Below are 14,686 nucleotides of genomic sequence, written 5' to 3'. Positions count from 1 at the left end.
AATTACTAATTATCTAAAAAATAATGACTATTTTCTATGTTATATCTAAGAAGCACATTTCAACTTATGGTGATTTTCTTATAACTCTTTTTACTGACTAAACTTTCCCAACTGTGATGCATCCATTTAAAGTTTAATTTTATCTTAATTATAATAAATACATTTTCCTTTAATAATTCTCAAACCCAAACATTTGATTTAAAATGTCTCATTGACCACTGTAAATAAACTTTAGTGTGTATTCACTAACTCTTAATAATGACTTCACAAATAGGGTGGGTACTAACAGAAAGGTTTTTGTGTGTGTATTCACTAACTCTTAATAATGATTTCACAAATAGGGTGGGTACTAACAGAAAGGTTTTTGTCATGATACAAATTGATATGTCACTAAATAATAAATATGAAATTATCTAGTAATTATGATCAGGTTTTTCCTAATTTTATTTATTTGTACTCATTGTAATTGGAAAATAATATCATAGAAAGTTTACAAAAGAAGAAAAAAGTCACTCCTGGAGACATAATTACACTTATTTGATATCACAAAAAATATAACATTTCAAAAAAGAATATAAATGGTATTAAAAAGTAATACACTGGCCAGGCATTGTGGCTCATTGAGGCAGGTGGATCACTGGAGGTCAGGAGTTCAACCAGCTTGGCCAACATGGCGAAACCACATCTCTATTAAAAATAAAAAAAATTAGCCAGGCATGGTAGCATATGCCTGTATTCCAACTACTTGGGAAGCTCAGGCAGGAGAATCACTTGAACCTGGGAAGTGGAAGTTGCAGTGAGCCAAGATCATGCCACTGCACTTCAGCCTGGGTGACAAAGCAAGACTCTGTCTCAAAAAAAAAAAAAAGAAAAAGAAAAAGAAAAAAAGTAATATGCCACAAGAAACAAATATTTTTTTTTCAAAATCAACAATCAACAGTATATTGTAAACTAAAATTTAGAAAAAAACACCAAGGAATCCTCATTACAATTAGTAATATAATGAATTGCTCATGCTTGCTTTGGCAGCACATATACTAAAATGGGATATGATACAGAGAAGATTAGCATGGCTTCTTCACAAGGATGACATGGAAATTCATGAAGAATTCCGTATTTTTTGATGCAAAAATCTTCAGTAAAATACTGGCAAACCAAATCCAGCAGCACATCAAAAAGCTTATCTGTCACAATCAAGTTGGCTTCATCCCTGTTGGTTCAACATACACAAATCAATAAGCATAATTCATCACATAAACATAACTAAAGATAAAAACCACATTATTATCTCAAGAGACATAGAAAAGGCCTTCAATAAAATTCACCATCCCTTTATGTTAAAAACTCTCAATAAACTAGGTACTGAAGGAACACACCTCAAAATAATAAGAGCCATATATGACAAGCACACAGCCTGTATCATACTGAATGGGTGAAAGCTGGAAGCATTCCCTTTGAAAATTGGCACAAGACAAGGATATCAGGGGAAACCCAACGCCCGATATTCATCGTCGGTTCTTTTCTATTTCCCTAAGCATTGGCTGGTCTGAGAAATAAAGGGAAAGAGTACAAAAGAGATAAATTTTAAAGCTGGGTGTCCAGGGGAGACATCACATGTTGGCAGGTTCTGTGATGCTCCCTGAGTCATAAAACCAGCAAGTTTTTATTAGCGATTTTCAAAAGGGGAGAGAGTCTATGAATAGGGTGTGGGTCACAGAAATCACATGCGTCACAAGGTAATAAAATATTACAAAGCAAACGGAGGCAGGGGGAGATCACAGGACTACAGAATGGGGCGAAATTAAAATTGCTAATGAAGTTTCGGGCATGCATTGTCATTGATAACATCTTATCAGGAGACAGGGTTTGAGAGCAGACAACCGGTGTGACCAAAATTAATTAGGCAGGAGTTTCCTTGTCCTAATAAGCCTGGGAGTGCTACAGGAGACCAGGGTTTATTTCAACCCTTTGCCTTCGACCATAAAAGACAGCTGCTCCCAAAGGGGCCATTTCAGAGGTCTACCCTCAGGGGCTATTCTCTTTCTCAGGGATGTTCCTTGCTAAGAAAAAGAATTCAGCAATTATTTCTCCTATTTGCTTTTGAAAGAAGAGAAATCTGGTTCTGTTCCACCTGGCACACCGGCAGTCAGAGTTTAAGGTTATCTCCCTTGTTCCCTGAACATTGCTGTTATCCTGTTCTTTTTTGAAAGTGCCCAGATTTCATATTGTTCAAACACACATGCTCTACAAACAATTTGTGCAATTAATGCAATCATCACAGGGTCCTGAGGTGACATACATCCTCCTCAGCTTACGAAGATGACAGGATTAAGAGATTAAAGTAAAGGCAGGCATAGGAAATCACAAGGGTGTTGATTGGGGAAGTGATAAATGTCCATGAAATATTCACAATTTATGTTCAGAGATTGCAGTAAAGACAGGCGTAAGAAATTATAAAAGTATTAATTTGGGGAACTAATAAATGTCCATGAAATCTTCACAATTTATGTTTTTCTGCCATGGCTTCAGCCAGTCTCTCCATTCGGGGTCCCTGAATTCCCACAACAACAAGGATGCCTTCTCTCACCACTCCTATTCAACATAGTATTGTAAGTTCTGGCCAGGGCAATCAGGCAAGAGAAAAAAATAAAGCATATTCAAATGTGAAGAGAGGAAGTCAAATTGTCTTTGTTTGCAGATGATATGATCCTATATTCTAGAAAAACCCATCGTCTCAGCCCAAAAGCTTCTTAAGCTGATAAGCAACTTCAGCAAAGTCTCAGGATACAAAATCAATGTGCAAAAATCACTAGCATTCTTATATACCAACAACAGGCAAGCAGAGAGCCAAACCATGATTGAACCCCCATTAAAAATTATTACAAAGAGAATAAAATACCTAGGAATACAGTTAACAAGGGAAGTGAAGGACCTCTTCAAGAACTACAAACCACTGCTCAAGGAAATAAGAGAGGTCACAAACAAATGGAAAAACATGCCAACCTCATGGAGGGGAAGAATCACTATCATTAAAATGGCCATAATGCCCAAAACAATTTATAGATTCAATGCTATTTCCATTAAACTACCATTGATATTCTTCAGAATTTGAAAAAAATATTTTAAAATACATATGAAATCAAAACAGAGCCCACATAGCCAAGGCAATCCTAACCAAAAAGAACAAAACTGGAAAGATCACACTACCTGACTTTAAACTATACTACAAGGCAACAGTAACAAAAACAGCATGGTACTAGTACAAAAACAGACACATAGACCAACGGAACAGAATAGAAAACTCAGAAATAAGACCACACACCTACAACTATCTAATCTTTGACAAACCTGACAAAAACAAGCAACAAAGAAAGGATTCCCTATTTAATAAGTAGTTCTGGAAGAACTGGCTAGCCATATGCATAAAATTGAAACTGTACTCCTTCCTTACACCTTATACAAAAATTAACTCAAAATGGATTAAAAACTTAAATGGAAAACCCAAAACTATAAAAATCCTAGAATAAAATCGAGGCAATACCATTAAGGACATAGGGACAGGCACAGATTTCATGATAAAAAAATAAAAACTGAAAGTAATTGCAACAAAAGCAAAAATTGACAAATGGGATCTCATTAAACTAAAAAGCTTCTGCACAGCAAAAAAACTATCATTAGAGTGAACAGACAACCTACAGAATGCAAGGATATTTTTGCAATCTATCCATCTGACAAATGTCTACTATCTAGAGTCTACAAGGAACTTAAACAAATTTACAATGAAAAAACAATCAGCCTCATTTAAAAGTGGGAAACATACATGATCAGACACTTTTCAAAAGAATACATTCATGTGGCTAACAAACATATGAAAAAAAGTTCAACATCATTGATCATTAGAGAAATGCAAATCAAAACCACAATGAGATGCCATCTCATGCCAGTCAGAATGGCAATTATTTAAAAGGCCCCAAAACAACAAATGCTGGCAAGGTTATGAAGAAAAGGGAACATTTATAAACTTTTGGTGGAAGTGTAAATTAGTTCAAACATTGTGGAAGAAAGGGGATAATTTCTCAAAGAATTAGAAGTAGAAACATCATTTGACCCAGCAATCCCATTACTGGGTATATACCCAAAGCAATATAAATTATTATATTATAAATATACATATACACATGTTCATTGCAGCACTATTCACAATAGCAAAGACATGGAATCAACCCAAATGCCCATCAGTGACAGACTGGATAAAGAAAATGTGATACATATACACCATAGAATACTATGAAGCCACAAAAAGGAACAAGATCATGTCCTTTGTGGGGACATGGGTGGAGCTGGAAACCATTATCCTCAGCAAACTAAAGCAGGAACAGAAAACCAAAAGGCACAAGTTCTCACTTATAAGCGGGAGCTGAATGATGAGAACACATGGACACACACTGGGACCTGTTGGGGGTGAGGTAAAGGGAGGGAGAGTATCAGGAAGAATAGCTAATGGACGCTGGACTTAATACCTAGGTGATGGGGTGATGTGTGCAGCAAACCACCATGGTCCACATTTACCTATGTAACAAATCTGCATATCCTGCACATGTACCCCAAAACTTAAAGTTGAAGAAAAAATAACCCAAAAAAAGAAATTTTTAAAAAACTTTCAAAATTAGTACAACCTTTAATATTTAAAAATTGCTTAATCAATTAGATCAAAAGGAAGTAAAATTATAGCTAAATATCAAATAAATTTATTATTTGTATATTATTTTAAAAAGACCAACAATTTTATTACTTAATCATATGCATATGTACCTAAAAAAATTAAAGGAATTATTGACGAGCATCATAATATTAAAAGTATTTACTGTCTAGTTATAAGATAAATATGGAAAAATTAATTGTTTAATATATGTTCCTGCAATAACCAGGTAGAATATAAATGGCACTTAGTGAAATAAATTATAATGTCCGTAACACTAACTAATCATTTTGTAAAATACACATACTGCAAGATGGGTACGTAAACCAAAAATGAAATCCCAAGCCCCCAATCAACTAACAGACCCCCTTTTGGTTAAGGAGATACTGGAGAAACCTGTAAAACTGAATTCTTGCCCCTGACAGGATGGGAGGTTGGACACATCTCTTTATACTCTCTCTGTCTTGAATTCTCTCTTAAGTTTTGGCACAACTGACAAACATTAACATTAAAATGGAGATCATAAAAATGACCAAACAGACTCTTGGTGGCAATAAGATACCAAATTCCAGCCTGACTCTGATATAGCATTACGTAACGGATAGCAGACCCTGAAGAAAATCAAAATAATTTACCCCAAAATGTATGTTTTGACATATTTTGAAATGGCTTTGCAAAGCTGTCTTTCATGGGGCAAACTTGCATCTGTAGAGAAGCTCCATTAATGCAGCCAGGACTTCTCTTTGGAGGCCTTTCCCAGATCAAGAAGAGATTAAGAGTCTGACACCTGGTAAGGCCTGAAAAGAGATACTTACCATCTGTTGTCTCTGAAGGCTGCTACCTTTGAGGCTTCATTCACATAACAAGAACGTTGGCCTCCACAACTCCCCTCATCTTAACTCAAGATTTCCTCCTACTGACTTCAAGTCTTCAGACAAAGGTTAACTCTTTCAACCAGTTATCAATGAGAAAATCTGAATCCACCTATGACTTGTATGCCCCCACTTTGAGATGGCCTGCCTTTTTGTGCTGGACCAATGTCTACCTTCCATGTATTGATTTATGTCTTTACCTGTAACCTCTGTCTCCTTAAAATAAAGAAAACCAAACTATAACCCTACTATGCCTCAGGCACATTTTCTCAAGACCTCTTGAGACTCTTCTCTGGGCCATCAGCACTCATATTGGTTCAGAATAAATCTCTTTAAATTTTTACAGTTTTTTTTTCTTAAAACAAGTATTATCCAAAAATAAAAACCCATGTAGCTGCACAAAGATAGTCAATTAGTATCATGAAAGTAGGATAGCAAAGGTACAGTGAATAAGAGTATGGGCATAGCACCATATTGCTTGAGCTTAAATCCCCACCCTCCCAGTTACCAGCTTTGTGAATTTGGACAAATTACATGTCCCTGAGCTTTCTTCATTATGAATTCTAGATTTTAATAATACCTAACTCACAAGGTTGTATAAGGTTTGAATGTATTAAATACTCCTAGGCTATAGTGAGTGTGAATAATCTGTGAACATGTCAGTTATTTCTATTGTGGGTAAAACCTGAAAATTTAAATATTTTGCAAACAAAGCTCAAACCTTATACTAACGCTAATAATCTAAACTCAAAAGGATTTTTCTTGGAATTAAAATAACTTAAACAATAAAATAAATTAAAGACAAGTATGAATAGTAAAGATAATCTGGAGTATATAGCCAGGTATGTCCATCATACATGAGTTATTAAATGCAAAGTTAGGTAAAGCAGTAAGATATTAGAAGCATTAACAGAAATATAATCCTGAACCTTTCTAAAAATATCCATTAAAATAATAGTAATTACAAGTACCACAGGTTTAAGGTTCGATGCATGACATATATTGCAGGAGGCTTTTATCAAGTATGCATTAACCTAACAAGGCAAGTAATTGATTGTTATCTCATTTCACAGATTATGACATAGGAGAAAGAAACAGGGGCATTACATAACTTTTTAGTAGCTGTGCCTTAAAAAAAACAAGGAAGTATTTTAAGTATAAAATAGTAGACTTCAATTACATATTAAACTTTGTACTTTTTTTTGAAATATTTTAAAAGTAATACAAATAAAAGTGGGCACTGTCACGCATGTTTGTGTGAAGAGACCACCAACAGGCTTTGTGTGAGCAGCAAGGCTATTTATTTCACTTGGGTGCAAGTGGGCTGAGTCCAAAAAGAGAGTCAGCAAAGGGAGATAGGGGTGGGACAATTTTATAGGATTTGGGTAGGTAGTGGAAAATTACTGTTAAAGGGGGTTTTTCTCTTGCAGGCAGGGGCAGGGGTCACAAGGTGCTCAGTGGGGAGCTCCGGAGACTTATTGTCTAGGAGACGGAATGTCACAAGCTAATGTCATCTTTTAAGGCAGGAATCAGCCATTTTCACTTCTTTTGTGGTTCTTCAGTTGCCTCAGGCCATTTGGATGTAGGCTTGGGCTCAGGGGCCTGACATTCCTGTCTTCTTACATTAATAAGAAAAACAAAACAAAATAGTGGTGAAGTGTTGGGGCAGTGAAAATTGTGGAGGTTGGTATGGAGAGGTAATGGGCAATGTCTCTCAGGGCTGCTTCTAGCGGGATTAGGGGCGGCATGGGAGCCTACAGTTGGAGAGATTAAACTGAAGAAAGATTTTGGGGTGAGGAGTGATATTGTGGGGTTGTTAGAGGGAGCATTTGTCATATAGAATGCTTGGTGATGGCCTGGATGTGTTTTTGTATGAATTGAGAAACTAAACCAAAGACACAAGGTCTGAACAAGAGAAGGAGAAAAACAGGTATTAGAGGACTAAGAAATGGGAGGACCTAGGACATCCAATTAGAGAGTGCCCAAGGGGGTTCAGGATAATTATTTGCTTGTTTGGCAAGTCTTTGGGCTCTATCTTTGAGTTTGTTGATGTTATTATATACCAGGCCAGATTGATTTAGGTAAAAACAACACTCTTCATTTAAAAATGTACAGAGTCTTCCTTTTTCAGCAGTAAGTTGAGGCCTATTTCTGTCTTCGTATATTAATAATAATAAAAAAATAGTAGTGAAGAGTTGATGTCATGAGGGGAAAAAGGAAGCGGTTTGGTCTTATTTGCAAATTGATTTTGAGGGGTAAGGAAAACTAGTGTACATGTGCATGTCCAATTAATAGGTAGAAACATGTATGTGGAGGAGCCACAGAGGAAGAAGAGAACTTTTTGAGGCAAAACTGGAAATGTAAAGTGAAAAGATGAGAGGGAGCACCAAAAGAGGTGTCTTGCACCCAGACTCTTAGGTATTTAGCGAGGGTAGCAGCCCTTAGAGGTTGCGATGGGGATTGATGGGGCAACTGAGTAGAGGGGGAGGTTTGATTTTTATGGTGTATGAGAAAGTATATAGTGTCTATTAGTAACCTTTTACTGCTATTCATGGGGCTGGGTATAAGCAAGCAAGAGAAGGGGCTGGGAGGAGAGTCTGAAGAACAAGGGGAAGGTACCAAGGATGGAGTGAAATGCAGGGCAAATGTCTTAAAGGAAATGAGAGGTTCTAGGAGGCAGGCTAGAGGCTTGTAACCCACGTGGAAGAGGTTATGAAAGGATGATAGAATGGAATGAGCCTGTGAGGCTGGAAGGACAAACTTTCCTTGGTCTAAGAACCATTTGCATTGAGTGGGGAGGGATTGATAGGTGGAAACCTCACCGGGAGAGTAAGTAGGAATGACTGATGAGAAGGAGAAAAATTGGTCATGAGGGACAGAAGTAAGGATACTGGCTACTTCTTTAGCTATCTTATCAGCATAATTGTTGCTTTGAGCAATGGAGTCTGAAGCTCTTTGATGGCCTTTGCAGTGAATGACTCCAACTTCCTTTGGAAGTAAGGCAGCCTTGAGAAGAGTTTTTGTTAAAGAGGCATTAATGATGGAGGACTCTTGTGTAGTGAGGAAACCTCTTTCAGCCCATATAACAGCACGTTGGTACAGGATATGGAATGCATATTTGAAGTCAGTATATATATTGACATGCAGTCCTTTGGCAAGAGTGAGGGCTTGAGTTAAGGCACTGAGTTCGACTTGCTGGGAGGTAGTGCAGTGGTACAGAGCAGTAGCCTCAATGATAGATATTGAAGATACTTTAGTATAGCCTGCCTTTGCTGATAAGTGTCAATTAGGCCTGGTGGAACTGCTATCAATAAACCAAGTGTGATCAGGTTGAGGGACAGGAAAGAAGGAAATATGGGGAAATGAAGTGAATGCCAGGTGGACCAGAGAGATATAGTCATGGGAGTCAGGTGTGGTATCAGGAAAAATGTGGGGGTCAGCCTAAAACAGTAAGGTCAAGTTGTTTGGACAGAAAGGCTACAAGGTGCGGTCCCAGCCCTTGCATAACAATTCCGACTGCACAACCCTGCACTTTGGCTGTGTGTAATGAAAAAGGGTTGGGATGAGTTAGGCAAAGCTAGTGTGGGAGCAGATTCTAGAGCTGTTTTTACAGGATGGGAAGAAGAGTGGGGAAATGATTTAGGATCTATGGGGTCAGCTAGGTTTCCTTTTGTGAGTTTATATAATGGTTTAGTCAGGATGGCCAAACCAGGTATCCAAAGGCGAAAGTACCTAACCATGCATAGGAAGGAAAGGAATTGTTGCTATGTAGAAGGGGTTGGGGTTTGGGAGATTAGCTGGACATGATCAGCAGGGAGAGCACATACGTTTTTATGAAGAATTATGCTGAGATAGGTTACAGATGAGGAAGAAATTTGGTCTTTGGAGGGGGATATGCGATATCCCTTTGAGAATAGATGTTGGAGGAGCAGGCAAGTGTCCTGTTGGGAAGATTTGTAGGAAGGGCTATAAAGTAGAAGGTCATCAAAATATTGAATAAGGTGAGAAACAGATGGATAGAAAGAAAGTAAATCATGAGAAAGAGCTTGGCTGAAGTAATGAGGGTTGTCCCTGGAGCCTTGCAGCAGTACAGCCCAGGTAAGCTGCTGGGACTGAAGGGTGTCAGGGTCAGTCCAGGTAAAAGTAAAGAGAGGCTGGGATGAGGGGTGCAAGGGAATAATGAAAAAAGCATCTTTAAAATCAAGAATGGAATAGTGAGCTGTGGAGGAAGGTATTAAGGACAAAAGAGTGTACAGATTGGACATCACAGGGTGGATAGGCAAAACAATTTGGTTGATAAGGCGCAGATCCTGAACTAACCTGTAAGACTTGCCCAGTTTTTGGACAGGTAAATGTGGGAATTGTAAGGAGAGTTTATAGGCTTTAGAAGCCCATGCTGTAGCAGGTGAGAGATAACAGGCTTTAGTCCCCTTCAAGCCTATTGTGGGATGGGATACTGGCATTGAGTAGGGTAAGGGTGATTAGGTTTTAATGTGATAGTAATGGGCATATGATTGGTTGCCAGGGAGGGAGTAGAGGTGTCCCATACTTGTGGGATAAATTTGGGGGATACAAGAGGAAGACACAAAGGAGGCTTTGGGCTGGGGAGAAGAGTGGCAATGAGATGTGACTGTAGTCCGGTAACAGTCAGGGTAGTGGATAATTTTGTTAAATTGTCTTGACCTAATAAGGGAACTGGGCAGGTGGGTATAACTAAAAAGGAGCGCATAAAAGAATGTTGTCTAAGTTGGCACCAAAGTTGGGTGGTTTTAGGAAGTTTAGAAGTCTGGCCGTAAATACCCACAAAAGTTATGGAGTTAAGAGAAACAGGCCCTTGAAAGGAAGGTAATGTGGAGGGTGTAGCCTCCGTATTGATTAAGAAGGGGACGGACTCACCTTCCACTGCAAGAGTTACCCAAAGCATCTGTGATGGTCCTGAAGGCTTCCAAGGTGATTGGGTAGTGTCAGTCATCAGCCACTAAGCCAAGAAGATCTGGGAAGGAGTCAGTCAAAGAGCCTTGGGCCAGAGTTCCAGGGACTCTGTGAGTGGCTGCCAGACGAGTTGGACAGTCCAATTTCCAGTGGGGTCCTGCACAGATGGGACATGGCTTAGGAGGAATTCTGGGCTGTGGGCATTCCTTGGCCCAGTGGCCAGATTTCCAGCACTTGAAGCAAGATCCTGTGGGGGCAGATCCTGGAGGAAGGCCTGACCACTGCAGTTTAGGCATTTTGAAGTTCTTGCATGCTGGAGATGTGGCTGCAGTTTTTCTTACAGTGGAGGCAAGTAATTGCAACTCAGAAATACGTTGCCACTTGGCTGCCTCTTTTCTATTATTGTACACCTTGAAGGTGAGGTTAATTAAGTCCTGTTGTGGGGTTTGAGGGCCAGAATCTAATTTTAGAGCTTTATTTAATGTTGGGAGCAGATTGGGTAATAAAATGCATACTGAGAATAAGATGGCTTTCTGAACCCTCTGTGTCTAGGGCTGTAAGGTGTCTAAGGGTTGTTGCCAAATGGGCCATGAACTGGGCTGGATTTTTACATTTGATGAAAAAAAGCCTAAATGCTAACTGATTTCGGAGAGGTCAGCTAAAGAAAAAGGGGCATTAACCTTGACTATGCCTTCAGCTCCAGCCACCTCTCTAAGAGGAAATTGTTGGGCATGTGGGAGAGGGCTAGTCGTGGAATAAAACTGTAAGCTGGACCAGGTGTGAGGAGGGGAGGTGATAGAAGGATTACAGGGTTGGGGAGCGGAGGCTGTGGAAGAATTGGGACCTGCCTTGGCCTGGCGAGGAGCAGCCTGGGGAGGAGGGGAGAGGTCAGATACATTCGTATAAAAGGAGGATTCAAAGGACTCAGAGCTTGGGATGGAGACTGAAGGAACAGACAGGAGAGAAAGAAAAAAGATTTGGGACAAGTTGCATTGAGAGCAGAGACTAGGGAGGGACTGACGTGTAAAAGAATGCCTTGATGTCAGGCACTTCAGTCCATTTGCCCATTTTCTGACAAAATTATCTAGATCTTGTAGGATGGAGAAATCAAAAGTGTCATTTTTTGGGCTATTTAGAACCATTGTCAAGTTTGTATTGGGTCCTAGCAGTATTGCAGAAGAAAATAAGATGTTCAGATTTTAGGTCATGTGTTAATCGAAGGGGTTTTTCGTTTTTAAGAACACAGGCTAAGGGAGAAGGGAGAATGAAGGGTGGAAGGTTGCCCATAGTGAAGGAGGCAAGCCCAGAGGAAACAGATGGTAGAGGCATGGAGGGTGGTACTTGCCACCCAGAGGAGATGGTACTTGCCACCAAAGGGAGGTGGTACTTGCCACCAAGGTGAAGGATCAAGACAGGCATCTCCATGTTGATGAGACACCTCTGAAATGTAGGTGAAGAATCAGGCAGGTGTCCCCGCAGTGATTTACACACCAAGGGATGACTGTCTTCCCCAGTCAGTGACTGGCGCCAGAGTTTTAAGTTCTTGGATAAAACGTGTCTCCTCTGTCTCTACCAGAAGGGGAAAGGAACTGAAATTAAGGAAGGGAGAGATTGAAGAGGGGAGGAATAGCGAGAGAGGTTGGAGAAGAGAGTGAAAAGACCACTTACCCAGTTTGAAATTGGTGAGATGTTCCTTGGGCTGGTTTGTCTGAGGACCCAAGGTCATAGGTGGATCTTCTCACAGAGTGAGGGTGAGGACAGGGGACTGGTCTACTGAAGGAGTCCTCCTGTCCCAGGTCTTCAGCACCAAATATCACATGCGTCCGTGTGAGGAGACCACCAACAGGCTTTGTGTGAACAGCAAGGCTGTTTATTTCATTTGGGTTCAAGTGGGCTGAGTCCAAAAAGAGAGTCACCAAAGGGAGATAGGGGTGGGGCAGTTTTATGTGAGTTGAGTACGTATTCAAAGATTCCAGTTAAAGGGGGTTGTTCTCTTGAGGGCAGGGGTGGGGGTCACAAGGTGCTCGGCGGGGAGCTCTGGAGACTTATTGTCCAGGAGAAGGAATGTCACAAGGTAATGTCATCAGGTAAGGCAGGAACCAGCTATTTTCACTTCTTTTGTAGTTCTTCAGTTGTCTCAGGCCATCTGGATGTATACATGCAGGCTTGGGCTCAGAGGCCTGGCACGCACCTCTTGAATCAGGCTATGCCCAGAGATTTAGTCAAATAAAGAGCAATGTGTCCCATAAAGCTTTGGCAAAGAATGTCTTTCTCCCTGTAGCTTTTCTTGAGGTCTGTAGGGATATTAGAGAGCAAAATACAATAAATGACATTTTAAATGTTGTCTCTCCATTGTCCCCTCCCCTCCTCCCAGCCCATCTTTCTTCTCCAGCTCCCTCACCTTCATTCCTTCTCCCCATTATATACTTTTTACCTGGCATAATTGCGCTCCCCACATCTCTTGATCCAATAGCACCTGTTCATAGAATTAGCAATCCCTCCCCTTCTGTTTGGCCAAATTTCAACCCCCAATTCTGATGAGAAATACAATAGCCTATTTCTTTTCACCAAATACCTATTTATATTATCTTTATTTTTGTATTAAAATTGTAAACATATTTCTCTGTCAGTATGTAACCATCTCTTACATGATGTGTTAGTGGCATAATAACCTTCCATTGTACAGATGCTTACTGCTACATCTAATTCTTAATTGTTGAAAATTTTGATTGTTTCAAATTTTTCACCACTACAAACAACTATGAAACAAACAGCCTTGAAGTTAATTATGCTAAAAGTTTGACCATATGCTTAATTATTTCCTTAGGATAAATTTCTAGTAATTGAATTTTTGGTTTGTTGTTTATACATATTGTTAAGACTTTTGATATACATTATCAATTTTGCCTGCAGATAGTTTATACACATTTAAATTCACTCCAGCAGAGGCTGAGTGATAGTAAAAAAAAAATTATTCCATTGTTATTTTAATTTGTATTTCACAGTAAGTTATGAAATTGTTTAACAGCTTTTCTTTTGCCAAAAATGTAGCCAGTTGTCTTCCTAGCAATTGCTGATTAAACTAGCTGAGCTTAAAATAACAACAATTAACATAATATGGTATATGCACAGAAATATGGGCACACATACACAACACATATATTACTTCCTAAGCACTGAAGAAACACACACAAATATACACATATTTCAAATCACTACTTGGAAAATCAAGTAGGTAGATGCCTATGATTGTTAATATTATATTAGGTGTCAACTTGATTGGATTAAAGGGTGGCTCAATGGTTGGTAAAGTATTGTTTCTGGGTATGGCTATGAAAGTGTTGCCAGAAGAGAATGACATTTGAGTCAATGGACTGGGAGAGGCAGACCCAACCTCAATGTGAGTGGGCACCATCCAACTGGCTGCCAGAATGGCAAAGACAAAACAGGAGGAAGAGGGTAGAATAACTGCTTGCTGGGTCTTCTGGCTTCCTTCTTTCTCTCTGTGCCGTTTGCTTCCTTCTGCTCCTCCTGCCCTTGGACATCAGACTCCACGTTCTTCGGCTTTTGGACTCTTGGACTTACACCAGTGGTTTGCTGGGGTCTTCCAGGCCTTTGGCCACAGACTGAAGGCTGCACTGTCAGCTTCCCTGGTTTTCAGGCTTTCAGACTCTTACTGAGCTCCTACTGGCTTCTTTTTTCTCCAGCTTTCAGACAACCTATCTCCGTGAGCCAGTTCTCCCTAATAAACTCCATTTCATATATACATATATCCTATTAGTTCTGTCCCTCTGGAGAACTCTAATACAATGTCTAACTTTTAAATGCCAGTATTTACTACCTAAAGTAATGATTTTCCATCTGTGTTTCCTAGTCTTTGAGTGGTTTGTATAATAAATTCAGAGGGTCAAGATCAACCTTTTGTCAACCACAATAGAACAGATGTGTGTGTGTGTGTGTGTGTGTGTGTGTGTGTGTGTGTCTCCTTAATAGCATATACATATACAATGTAAGCTGTGGTCAAAAAGAGTTTGAAAATCATTGATATAGATTATTTGTAGAATTAGATTTGCTAATACAACTAGACAGCTTTGCTTAATACTTGACATAAAGTAAGTATACAATACATATTTTTGAAAGTATGATTATTACACAAATATGTATTTGCACACATATTATAATA

At 39.3% G+C, this 14,686-nt stretch overlaps 1 non-coding gene across 1 annotated transcript; it reads left to right on the top strand.

Annotated features, from left to right (window-relative positions):
• Positions 1-1,017: 1,017 nt before the first annotated feature.
• Positions 1,018-1,121, top strand: LOC116269659. The gene has a single exon (XR_004177266.1). It is a non-coding gene; the product is annotated as a U6 spliceosomal RNA (small nuclear RNA).
• The last annotated feature ends 13,565 nt before the right edge of the window (positions 1,122-14,686 follow it).

Source organism: Papio anubis, chromosome 11 (assembly GCF_008728515.1).
Source record: "Papio anubis isolate 15944 chromosome 11, Panubis1.0, whole genome shotgun sequence".
Lineage (NCBI taxonomy): Eukaryota > Metazoa > Chordata > Mammalia > Primates > Cercopithecidae > Papio > Papio anubis.
This window is presented reverse-complemented; position numbering and strand designations above follow the sequence as displayed.